The sequence below is a fragment of the Aptenodytes forsteri genome, unplaced genomic scaffold (assembly GCF_000699145.1).
Source record: "Aptenodytes forsteri isolate BGI_AS27 unplaced genomic scaffold, ASM69914v1 Scaffold104, whole genome shotgun sequence".
Taxonomy (NCBI): Eukaryota; Metazoa; Chordata; class Aves; order Sphenisciformes; family Spheniscidae; genus Aptenodytes; species Aptenodytes forsteri.
This window is the reverse complement of record NW_008795943.1, coordinates 1310397-1321645: the sequence shown is the minus strand read 5'-3', so window position 1 is coordinate 1321645 and position 11249 is coordinate 1310397.

Here is an 11249-nt window from a genome sequence, read left to right as displayed (position 1 = left end):
AATATTTTTATTATTTTATATAGTTTTATATTATTAAGCTATTGATAAATTAGCTCAGTTATGGTTCAGAACTGGTTCAAGGATGGGGCAGGACTGCATAGCCAAGAGCGAGCAGAGGAAAGGGCAGAGAAGAAGAAAAAGGAGCAAAACAAGCTGTTGCATTGGCTAGACTGCCACGGTAAACAACGCTGAATACCTACAATATTTCACCCTGGCAGTCAAGGTATACCTTGGCTGGAACATGAAGAATAACAAGGGAATATAAGAAGACGTGATACTTGGTGGAATAGCAACGGTAATCTTAAAAACCTGCGAATATCTAATGATATGATACATATCATAAATTAGCACATTAAGAAATGGGAAAAAAAAAATCTTCTGAGACAGTATCAGTTTTAAACTGCACTGGAGCTATCTTCTACTTCCAACTTTCTCCTATTTCTGTGATTATACTTTTTTATCTCTGATAATTTATTGCACTGCATCTATAAACATTATGTATGTTAGATTGTTTTGTCATTCAGCTTCCATTTCCCACAGAGACCCCACATTTGATATTTCTTACCAAATCTCCTTTTCTAGGAGAAGACCGCTTGAATAATTACTGCAATGGCAACAACATTTGATTGAGAGACATCACCACAGTTCACACCATTACGGTATTTCCAGTTATCCCAGTTACACACAAATTCAAAGACAGGAGAGATGAAAATTAAGAAGGCTGGACATTTTAAATACAGTATCTTCATATATGCGACCTGCACCTCAGATAAACTCCACTCATCTAAAGACAAACTTACTTTACTCACGTTATCAAGATACCCGCCATATCTAATAGCTCAGAAATCTAAAGTTGGAGAAAGATCAGAAGCAGGGAGGCTGCCAGGAAAGATGTTTATGATGACGCTTTCTCTTGCATTACCAGCACAGCTGATGAATTGCAGTTTGTTTTACAGTTATCTTACAGTTAAAAGTCACGGGGAAATGTAGTACGCAACAGAAAATGTTCATCTCAGGATTGAAAAAAGCATTCGTGGAAATAAATAAAATAATTCTGACAATATACATAAGAGAAAATTATATTCATTACACACTGGGGAAAAACGACTAAGAAAATACATGGTGATGACACAAGAAAACAACGTCAGAGTTTAGAGCTGAATCTTTAACCCCTCGTGCTTACCTGGTTATTGCCTGCTGTCCTTTCTCCACAATTCTGGTACAGAACACCAGAATTATTCAATGTTACTGTTTTTACCACTCCTTCCTTACAGCTATTCACCACGACATAGGTGAGAAAGGTGACCAAGGACTCAAATACTCCAATTCTGTTCCAGAAGAAACCTCGGGATTTTGGACAACTCAGTGTTTCTATACCTTTTTGTTTCCTCATTAGTGAATCATTCATTTTTTCTACCTTTCTGGCGTGTCTTCTTGATTTCAGTTATAACCTCTGAATGGCAGGTGGGAGCCCAAATGAATCTCAGATGCAACAAAGCATTCAACCTCACTGCATGACAGTAGAAAAAAGTCCTTATGACCTTCATAGGGACAGTCACTTCACATTTATTACACTGCTGTACAGTCTTCGTTTATTTTTCATAGTTATTAGAGCTTTCTTGCACATCTTGTAGATGAAAACCTCATTTATTTTACGCTTTAGAATGAATGATGCTTTTTTCACTATCACATTTCAGATGAATTCCCCATATGTAACTCTATCCCTTCATCTTTTGGTACAGGTGAAAGACTTTTTTAATCTTCTCAGGAATCTGGATTTATTAAAAATAAAGAGCAATAGTGGAAAAAAGAGACAGAGAACAAAAACCTAAACAAAACCACAGCTGGTCTAAAACTTTGATACTCACAGGAGAATACTGACTGCGCTTGCACCACCGACTAAAATTAATGGGTATTGCACATTTCAGCCACCCAGCTCAGACAGCTGGCAAATCCTTAGAAGAGCAGAGTTTTACTTCTCCACAAAATCTAACCCTAAGCAAAATGCTGAAATGTTTGTCTTCTTGCTTATAACAACATTATTTCTTTTAAAAGAACACTCCTCACCCTATAAACAAGGAACTCAAGCATTTATAATAATATAATTTAAATAGAACATGAGTAGTTTAAAATTGGGTTAAAAAAGTCTGGCTTGTAGTGCTTAATGGAAGATGGAAAATAACGCAGTCAACAGAGAAACATTATACTTTGAGAGAAATGTTCTAATCTATTCTTAACTCACTTTTATCAATAATCCCCATAGCTGGCTTCTGGCCATCCCAGATGAATAATATAGAGCCAGGAAAAAAAGCAATTTGGACAGACATTATCAACATCTGTAATTCATCTGCCTTGCTATATTAAGTCATTCACCTGTTAAAAACTAATTTACTAGTATATAGACAAATATGCTTAAAGGTTACACAGCTAAAAATAACACTGCCTTCAGGATTTTCTATACTATGAAATACATAAATTATCCTTGTCAGTATGCTGCTATAAAAAGGCATTGGCTTGTATTTCTAGAAGCAGACATTTCGAAGTTCAGTCAGGGGTTACATTTTGCAAATACAGCTTAAATAGCTTTGCAGCATATATAAAGGTGTGTGTTTTGTTTTTAAAGATACTTTATTATTGCCATTATTTGGCAAAAAAGCTATCAGGCTCACCATATGTGAATAGTAGCACATGCCTAAAACTAACAAAATTAGTTTTGGGGTTTTTTTTCCTTAAATTAAAATTTTTTGGTAAATGCTCTATGGCTGACCTAACTTAAACCTGCAAATTTTCTTTCTGCAAAGTCACTGCCCAAACAGGCTCCTTTCTTCCTTGAGAAAGGTGACGGGGCAGCTGCAGCTCCTTCTTCCCTCCCACTGCCGCTGACCCCCCAGCTGGAGCCTGCACCCGCACTCCCCATAACCCCTTGCTCCCGATCGGGCTCTCGATTCACTTGCGACGCAAGGGAGGCATTGTGACAGTCAGCCAGTGTCCATCCCCCACTGAGTTTCCACTCCACACTCTCTTCGGCTAGAGGGAACGTGGCTTTATTCCATCTTGAGCATCATGAATAAAATGATTGGCAAAGCTGCACATGTGCATCACAGCCTCTGTGTTGCTTTTGCTACAGCCCTGGTAGGGCCTAATAGAATATTTATTGTTTGTCATTATATACAAGATGGAAAAAATGCTCTTTGACTCTTGGGAGCCTGAGATGACTTTCACTGGCCTGAAAGAGACAAAAAAAAGGTTTCCATCTCTAATTTGGATCTGGAAATCACTAAGATGTAGAGTTAACTCTACAGCTTACATCTCCAGTGGCCAGGACATCACCCTTTGGTGCCACTCAGCACTACTAGGCCTTACTAGAAATGAGTGAAGTCATCTACGTACAGCCACTGTCTTGCAGTTTCCTTCTGCTAATGAAAATGCAGCAGAAAAGCCAACGTGGCAGTTACATTAAAGACAAAACATGCAGCCTGTAAGCTTTTGTCCATAAAAGAAGTTATCCGAGGGTCAAAACAACAATGGAAAATTGTAGTTCTAGTGTCAACACTATGCCAAGTATTGTCAGAAACAGAGAGGGTTTCTGCTCCAACCAAGCAGATGGAAATTATTCTATTGCATCGAGATAAAGCAGGGCTCCCACCCGGGAGCTGACCGCATAACTACGTCTCTCTGCCTGAGCCGAGCCTTTCAACCACCCCCCATGCAAAGCAGCTTTCAGGAAGAAGGTTTGATACTGCAGCTATTTTTACTATTACTCGCTATTTCTCTTGTCCAGAGATGCAAACACAGGGGTGACTCGTTCCATGAAAAAACTAGAGACTTCCTTTGATAAACAGGATGTTGGGTTTTCTTTGGAGTCACACTCACACCTGTTCTCTTTATGGCTGCGTAAACATCCTCAACTCCCTGCAGATCCTTTTACATACTGTACATATAACACATTTTCCTCTTGCTATATGCATCGCTGGGCTTCAGTGGAAGCAGTTGGTGTGTCACTCAGAGTGCTCATGTTGTTAGTGGGGTACATTAATCACTCATCTCATTTATGGCGCTGCGGCAGAAAAGTGCAAAGACAAATACATGAACCCATTCACAAACATTACAAAGAAATACACAAGTTTTCCTTTTAGCAGAACAAATATTGAGAAGTGACCTATCAAATCACAAGATCAGCTGGCATCCTGGTCTACAGTATTACTTATATTTACTTTCTCTTGTCTTATTTAACTTGATTAACTTGCATTCAGGATATAAGCATACATTCATGTTTATCTTTCCGAATATAGTACCATGACTGGAATAAACCTCTGCTGGAGTGAAATTCCACTCAAGTCAATGGTATCCAGCCATGTTCCAACACATGGGCTGGATTATCTTTTGTTTTGACTATTTAGATCACATCCTTCAGCGGTCTCATAGTTGCACTGAAGTCCAGCACTGCCCACGCTGCCCTTTGGACACAGGGTCTGGGTGCTCCAGCCTCTGCCTCCAGCAGAATGCTTTGGGATACCATCCTCCTGATGTTTCTGAGCAAACAAACAGGGAGCAGTGTCTACCTCTCCATTTCCACCTTTCCCCACTCTTGTGGGTCCATGCCCTTCATCCAGTTTTCTTTTTCATAGCTCCTTTCCTTCCTGTCTCCCCAGATTCATACGGGCTTTCAGTTCCTCCTGTGCCCCTTTTCCCTTCCTTTGCACCGAAGGACCGTTCAATTCTGCAGGACGAGCCTTGGCTGCCTTTCTCCAGAGAAATCTAACTGCAGCACATCAGCAGAAGCAGACAGGCATGAGATACTAAGTTCTGATTTAAAGACGAGTTTTAAACATAGCAGTGAGGGCACTGCCCCTCGAGGCAGGAGGTTCCCCCAGCAGCAGAAGTATGCGAGTTTACACCAACTAAGACTTGGCTCTAAGTGAGCAAAAGTGCAAAACTATCAGAGAAAACATTCGCTTATAAATCAAAACGTTTAACGGTCTACCAGATTGAAGAAACCTAGGCTGGCTTAGGGTTCCAGGTAGGAAAACAAAACTTTGGTTTCATATGCTTATAGCTTTTAAACCCAAAGCAGCAGCAGCTCATGAGCTGCAGTCAACTTTTGGCTTTGGGTCATTTAACTCTGAATCTTGAATGGTCAAATAGCAGCATATTTATGGACCTGAAACTTTTAGGCTTTGCACGTATCCAGTTTATGAGCTAAAGAAAAGTAAAGAAGATTAATATCTTTATTTTTTTAGTTACAGCAGCATCTTTTTAGAATCAGATTGTCTGACAGGCACTTAGTGGGAGTTAGTTTCAGAGATGTAAGTGCAAACCATCATATCGCTGTTCCTGGAAAACAAATAGTCCTTCGTTACCAGCAACTTGGAAATGAAGTAATGAAACAAAGAGCACAGAGGTGTTCGATGGCTCTTCTAGAGTTATTACACTTGTGATTCAGCTCTTAAATTTGGGGTAGCAATTTTCTTGTAAGATCAAAGAGAGATCCAATATATGTAATAAACAACAGACTTTATCTTAAAACATTTATCATCTTGATAAACAAAAGACAGGGAGAGAGACAGGAAATCAATACATTCATTTCAGAAATAACATCAAGAACAATGATCTGAGGAAGAATAATAAGAGGAAACAGAGAAGAAAGCACACTAGAGTAATTTTAGACAGAAAGAAGAAAATAACATTCTTCTAAACTAGCAGGGGAGCTACAGTGAGGGCAACCTGGGTAGCTAGAGGTTATAAATAGAATGGAACAATAGAGAACAAGAAATATCAGAACTTTTCAAGCCGAGGGAGAGGAAAGAAATGAAACTTTACAGTCCCATAAATTTTTTTGTGCAGTAACTAATACTCATGTGAATAGGACACTACTTTTTTCCTCATCAGTGTTTACAAGTGTCCCTCTCACTGCATGTCAGAGTTAGAAAGACCAGGGCTGAAGAAAAACTTTACCTCGTATCAGGGATATTGGCACAAAGCCACAGGGTAAGATCAGAGAACTTGTAATTGAATATTTCTAGTGAGACTGACGAGATAAAGATGCTGAAGAACTAACTAAGTTAAGACAGTTTTCAAAATGATTGTACAATAGAGGGAGATCTCAAATACAACAATATTTGAAGAAAAAAAAAATGCTTAACTTCAATCCCAAGCAAAAAAAGAAGAAATATCTATAGCCGTTATTTTCCACAACTCTGGTTGTCTTGGTGTTGTTAGAAATGACCGATGAGCTCCATGACCAGCTTGTCTTTGAGAAGAACCAGTCCGAAGTCTAATAAGCTGTTGACCATTTAGGAACAGAGTTCATTTCATAGGGATTACTTTTTCTCTTCTTGAGAATATTTCACCAGATTATAAAAGCATTCCTCTGACTGCACAGATTTCTCCCCCTCCACCCCACTCCATTCTCATTTACTTTAATCGAGGTACAATAGTTGCAGGTGTTTACTATTACCCTGCAATGCACAAGTTACAAACAAGGCAATGTGAGAAAGAAGAGAGATGCAGGAGGGGCAATGGTAACCAAAATAAGGACCACACTATAATACTTGTTGTGACTTAAGAATTCTTAATTATTCCACTAGATCAAACTCACTCACTGAAATCCCCTATTTAGCTTATGGAAATTTATTTATAGTAGTCACTGTAATCATCCAGTTTTCAGACCTTTCATGGATATTTCATTACAGTCTCTGTTTTCCAGAATGAGTTATTCTTGCTTCAGAGTCATTTCTGAAGACAACAATACAATATGCAGAGATAATGCAGTATTTTCATCCCTCCAGAAGTTTTCTCAATAATTTTCTTATTCCATTTCAGAGGGCATTGCAAACATGTATAATGACATTTCTACTGGTCTTGGGTCATACCATCAGCTGCTTTTAATCAGCATAGTTCCAGTTCAGTTACCAGTTCTAATGAGTTCTTTCTCAGTGAAATTAGTAGAATGATACAAACATACATTCAATTAAGATTTGGCCCAATTACATAAATAAGATAATGCCTGTAGCAAGAAATTATTTCTTTATTTTTAAACAGTTGAAAACCACAGTCATGGATATTTCATTACAGTCTCTGTTTTCCAGAATGAGTTATTCTTGCTTCAGAGTCATTTCTGAAGACAACAATACAATATGCAGAGATAATGCAGTATTTTCATCCCTCCAGAAGTTTTCTCAATAATTTTCTTATTCCATTTCAGAGGGCATTGCAAACATGTATAATGACATTTCTACTGGTCTTGGGTCATACCATCAGCTGCTTTTAATCAGCATAGTTCCAGTTCAGTTACCAGTTCTAATGAGTTCTTTCTCAGTGAAATTAGTAGAATGATACAAACATACATTCAATTAAGATTTGGCCCAATTACATAAATAAGATAATGCCTGTAGCAAGAAATTATTTCTTTATTTTTAAACAGTTGAAGAAACCACAGTACATTTAATTTTTAAAAAAAGTTTAAGGATAGTATAAGTAGGAAGAGCACTGAAAAATAATCACATATGTGAATACAGTAATTTAAAGGGGCAGGCAGAATTCTTTTGGATCAACTAGCAACTCTTAATAATGCTTGTGAATCATTAGGCAGTTTTCTCCCCCAAATCCCTCTTTTCCCCCAGAGCAGTGGAGGACAGGACATATATCTTTTAGACCAGCACGGTCTAAATCTGAGAAAGTGGTAAGCATCAGTTTTAAATATTTTAATAAAGCAAGGCGGATATATTGTGGTAATTGCCCTTATATTAGACATGAGGGGAGAGAGGAGGTAAAGGGAGTAGATGCCCGTTTGCACTCTGGCCTCTGTCCCCACTGACTGCGGGACCCCCAAGAAGCACTTGGGGTGGGAGAATTTGATTTACCTGCCACTACAGCAGCTCCTCTAGCAGATCCCCAGATGACATAAGGGCCTCTTTTGGATCTTGACTAAGTGCTGCAAAGTTAACATCCCTACCTGGGCTCTGATGAATAGAATAAGCAGAAAGGAGGCTCTATCACCAATCCCTTTTGAGTGGGAGGGGGTTTTGCCCAACTTCATCCTTCTAGGTAAAAAATTCTATGTTTGGACTCGCTGCCTAGCTTTCTTTTCAGATCAGTGAAGAGAAATAGACTTTTCAAAGTTGTTTACTCTGCTTTAAATGGAAAGATGTTTAAAATAGAGCAGGCAAACCACAGTCCAGATGAACCTATTTCTCTGCACTAAGTTAGCGCAGTGCTAGGCAACCGGCTCAGTAACAGCACCTATACACCTAAAAGTGGGCGAGATAAATCCCACCTCTTTGTTTTTCATTGGAGGTAGTTGTCCGAAGGCAAAGAGCACGGCCCAACTTTAAGTTTTGTCACTACCACAACTGGCATTCATTTATATGCCAAAAAGAACAGTGGCCTCCCAGCTGTCCAGGAGGCATTCGGGAAAACTCGTAAATCTGTCCCTACTGTGACCACCCGGACAGCACAGACCTGCAGGGTGCTCAACACAGGTCACTGCCAGACCATAGTTTGCAAGTCTTGATTAAAGAGTGTTCGCAGCTATTTTTAAATCCTAGAAAACAGGCCTAACAAGGAAAGACAATTAAACTATTCTATATTTGGAAACATACTTGCTGACAATGGATTTGTCTTCCCTTGCCTTTGCTCTTTTCTGACCCCAATGATTCAATATTTTATCCCGATCTTCAAACTAAAAGACCGGGACCAGATGCGTTTGATACACATGTGATTTCTATGACTGATCTGTTTAAATATACTGACATTCTTTTCTTAGTTCTCTTTTGCTTCTCCTCCTCTCTGTTCTCCTCCAGGCAAGAAATAAAAATACCTCAACCAACTGAAAGGTCTATTCGATCTCATCATACAAAGTCTGGTCAGAAACAACATTTTGTCTGAGTGAAGATTTTGTAATACGAACCTTTCTGCCATGCTACAGGATTAACTTTCACACTGATTTAATGTAAGTAATATGAGATCTGAAAACTATAGAGGTTTTTTTTCCTACTTTCTTTATCATCAGCTAGTATGTTATGTGACCAAAAGAAATAAAAAATTTCATTTTGTACAAACCCATGACATTTATGTTAGTTTCAGTGAAAAACAAACAGTCCCTGTTTTGTCCCCCAGCAATATATACGGGTTTTAGTTATTAATCTTTAAAAGAACCCAGAGCTTCCATTTCTAAAGTCATAACTTCAAAAGAGCTAAAGCTATTGTAGGTCAGTGGAGCTGATAGTCTCAGCAGCTCCGTCTTAAAATAACCAATGACCAATAATCTCCAATAAACAAGTTAATCAATAAATATCCTACAATGTAGCAGAGAACTTTAGCAAAGAGATCATCACTAATCCTTCAGACTTATTTAGGAGATAGTATTGAGAACTTGTTGGTCATTTAACATCTACTAGTTTTAAACTTGACAATTCAAGATTTCAGTATGTCCCACTACTGTATGTATTTTATATTTGAATAACATTCACATGAATTTAACAGGTAAGTAAAAAAAATTCCTTATTTTCCCTTTATGGATCACAGAAGATTATTCTGCAAAGATACTGCACAGGGGAAAAAAAGTTAACTTTTTTCAGGTTTTCTGCACAAATCTAAGGATTTGATGTAAAGCATAGGAACACAGGTTACCAGTAGGACATGAATAAAGAGGCCAAAATCAGCCCTTTGAGGGAAAGGCTTGCTTGTTTGCTATAAAAAGCCAAACAAGAAACAAAAGTCAGGTACATTTAAATTAGACATGAGATGCATGTTTTCAATAATGAGTGCTAACACCCATTGAAAGAAATATTGAGAAGAAACAGCGAGTGCTTCCTGCACAGATTTCTTCAAGTTTAGACCAAAAGAGTATCTGTGGCCTGGGAACAGGCTGCATTTGGAGTTAGGAGAAAATCACCTGACTGGTACAACAGTGAGATCCTGAAAGAACGTCTCAAAAGGAGAGGGTTAGGACAAAAGAAACTCCTAAAAAATTCCAAGATGGAATTTGATTGGTTTAAGCTGGTTACCTTAAGAGCTGTAAGGTATGTCTGTCCAATTGAGACTATTGGGAAGAATTTTGGTAGCAAGATGGAAAACGCAGAAGTTTGCAAAGCTGTGGAGATCTGCTCTCCTAACAAGCCAAACAGAATAGAGTCCTAGACTCATAGACCAGTGGTATAGTCATGAGACCCAGCTTCCTCTACCTAATTATTCTTATTGAAGCTAAATTTGCACTGGATACACTGGGACACTAGCTAGGGAAAATATAGTGGGAGCTGATCCACAGGGATTGGGTTGGTGTTACTCAAGGCATGCTAATATTTACATTCATCTCCTACTGAGGTTAATCCGAATTTTCACAGTGGTTCCCTAAGAGCCGAGTTGGTCTCTTAGGGAAGGACAGATACAGAAAACTGACTTACTCATTACTTCATCTTGTCCTTAAGTAGCTTCTCTGTGTCTATTTTCAGCTATTCCAACCTGTTTTTTCAGGCTGAACCTGAAATGGTTTGGTTTGGATGAATGCCTGTGAAAGATGTACAAAGTCAACCTTTGTTTACTTATTCTAGCATTGGTTTTAGCTGCTGCTAGTATCTTCTACCCCACAACAATAAAAAGCTTTTGATTTCTTGATGGTGGAAAATCATGATCCCTTGCATGGAAATGCTGTTAGTAACCCATAATATACTGGACCCCCCCCATAAATATTGATATTTGTGCGTTAGGTGAGATACCAAGGAAGAAGTCACTTACTATTTGTAAACAAGCTGAACATCAGAGAGGCCCGTGCTTGAGTATCTTACTGTTTCATGGAATTGACAGTACAGTTAAACAAAAAAACACCAACCCCAAAAGCAAATTTCCCATGCAGTCAAGTATTTCCCTATAGTTTATTTGACATTTAGCAAGTACGTAGAGCAAAATCATACTTACAAACAGTAAAAGAACATAACAAGAAGATACTTCAAAAAGTTCTACAAAGAACGTTGCAAATTCTGCGAACAGGCGAGCAGAGAGGGAGAAGGCGCAAGAGCTGCTCACTCTGCAGGCACTGAGCTCCCTCTTGGCACAGCGGGTGACGGCAGAGTACCCAGGGCTGGCTGCTGCTTGCAAACCACTGAACCCTGTGCTGACCCTAACATGCTACCAACACAGCCCAGTACAATATGACAACTTAATAGGAAAATTCTACAATAATTAAATCAATGCAAATGTTTCTTACCTCCAACCATGTGCAGGACTTATAAAAATCACATTTTCATGTAAAT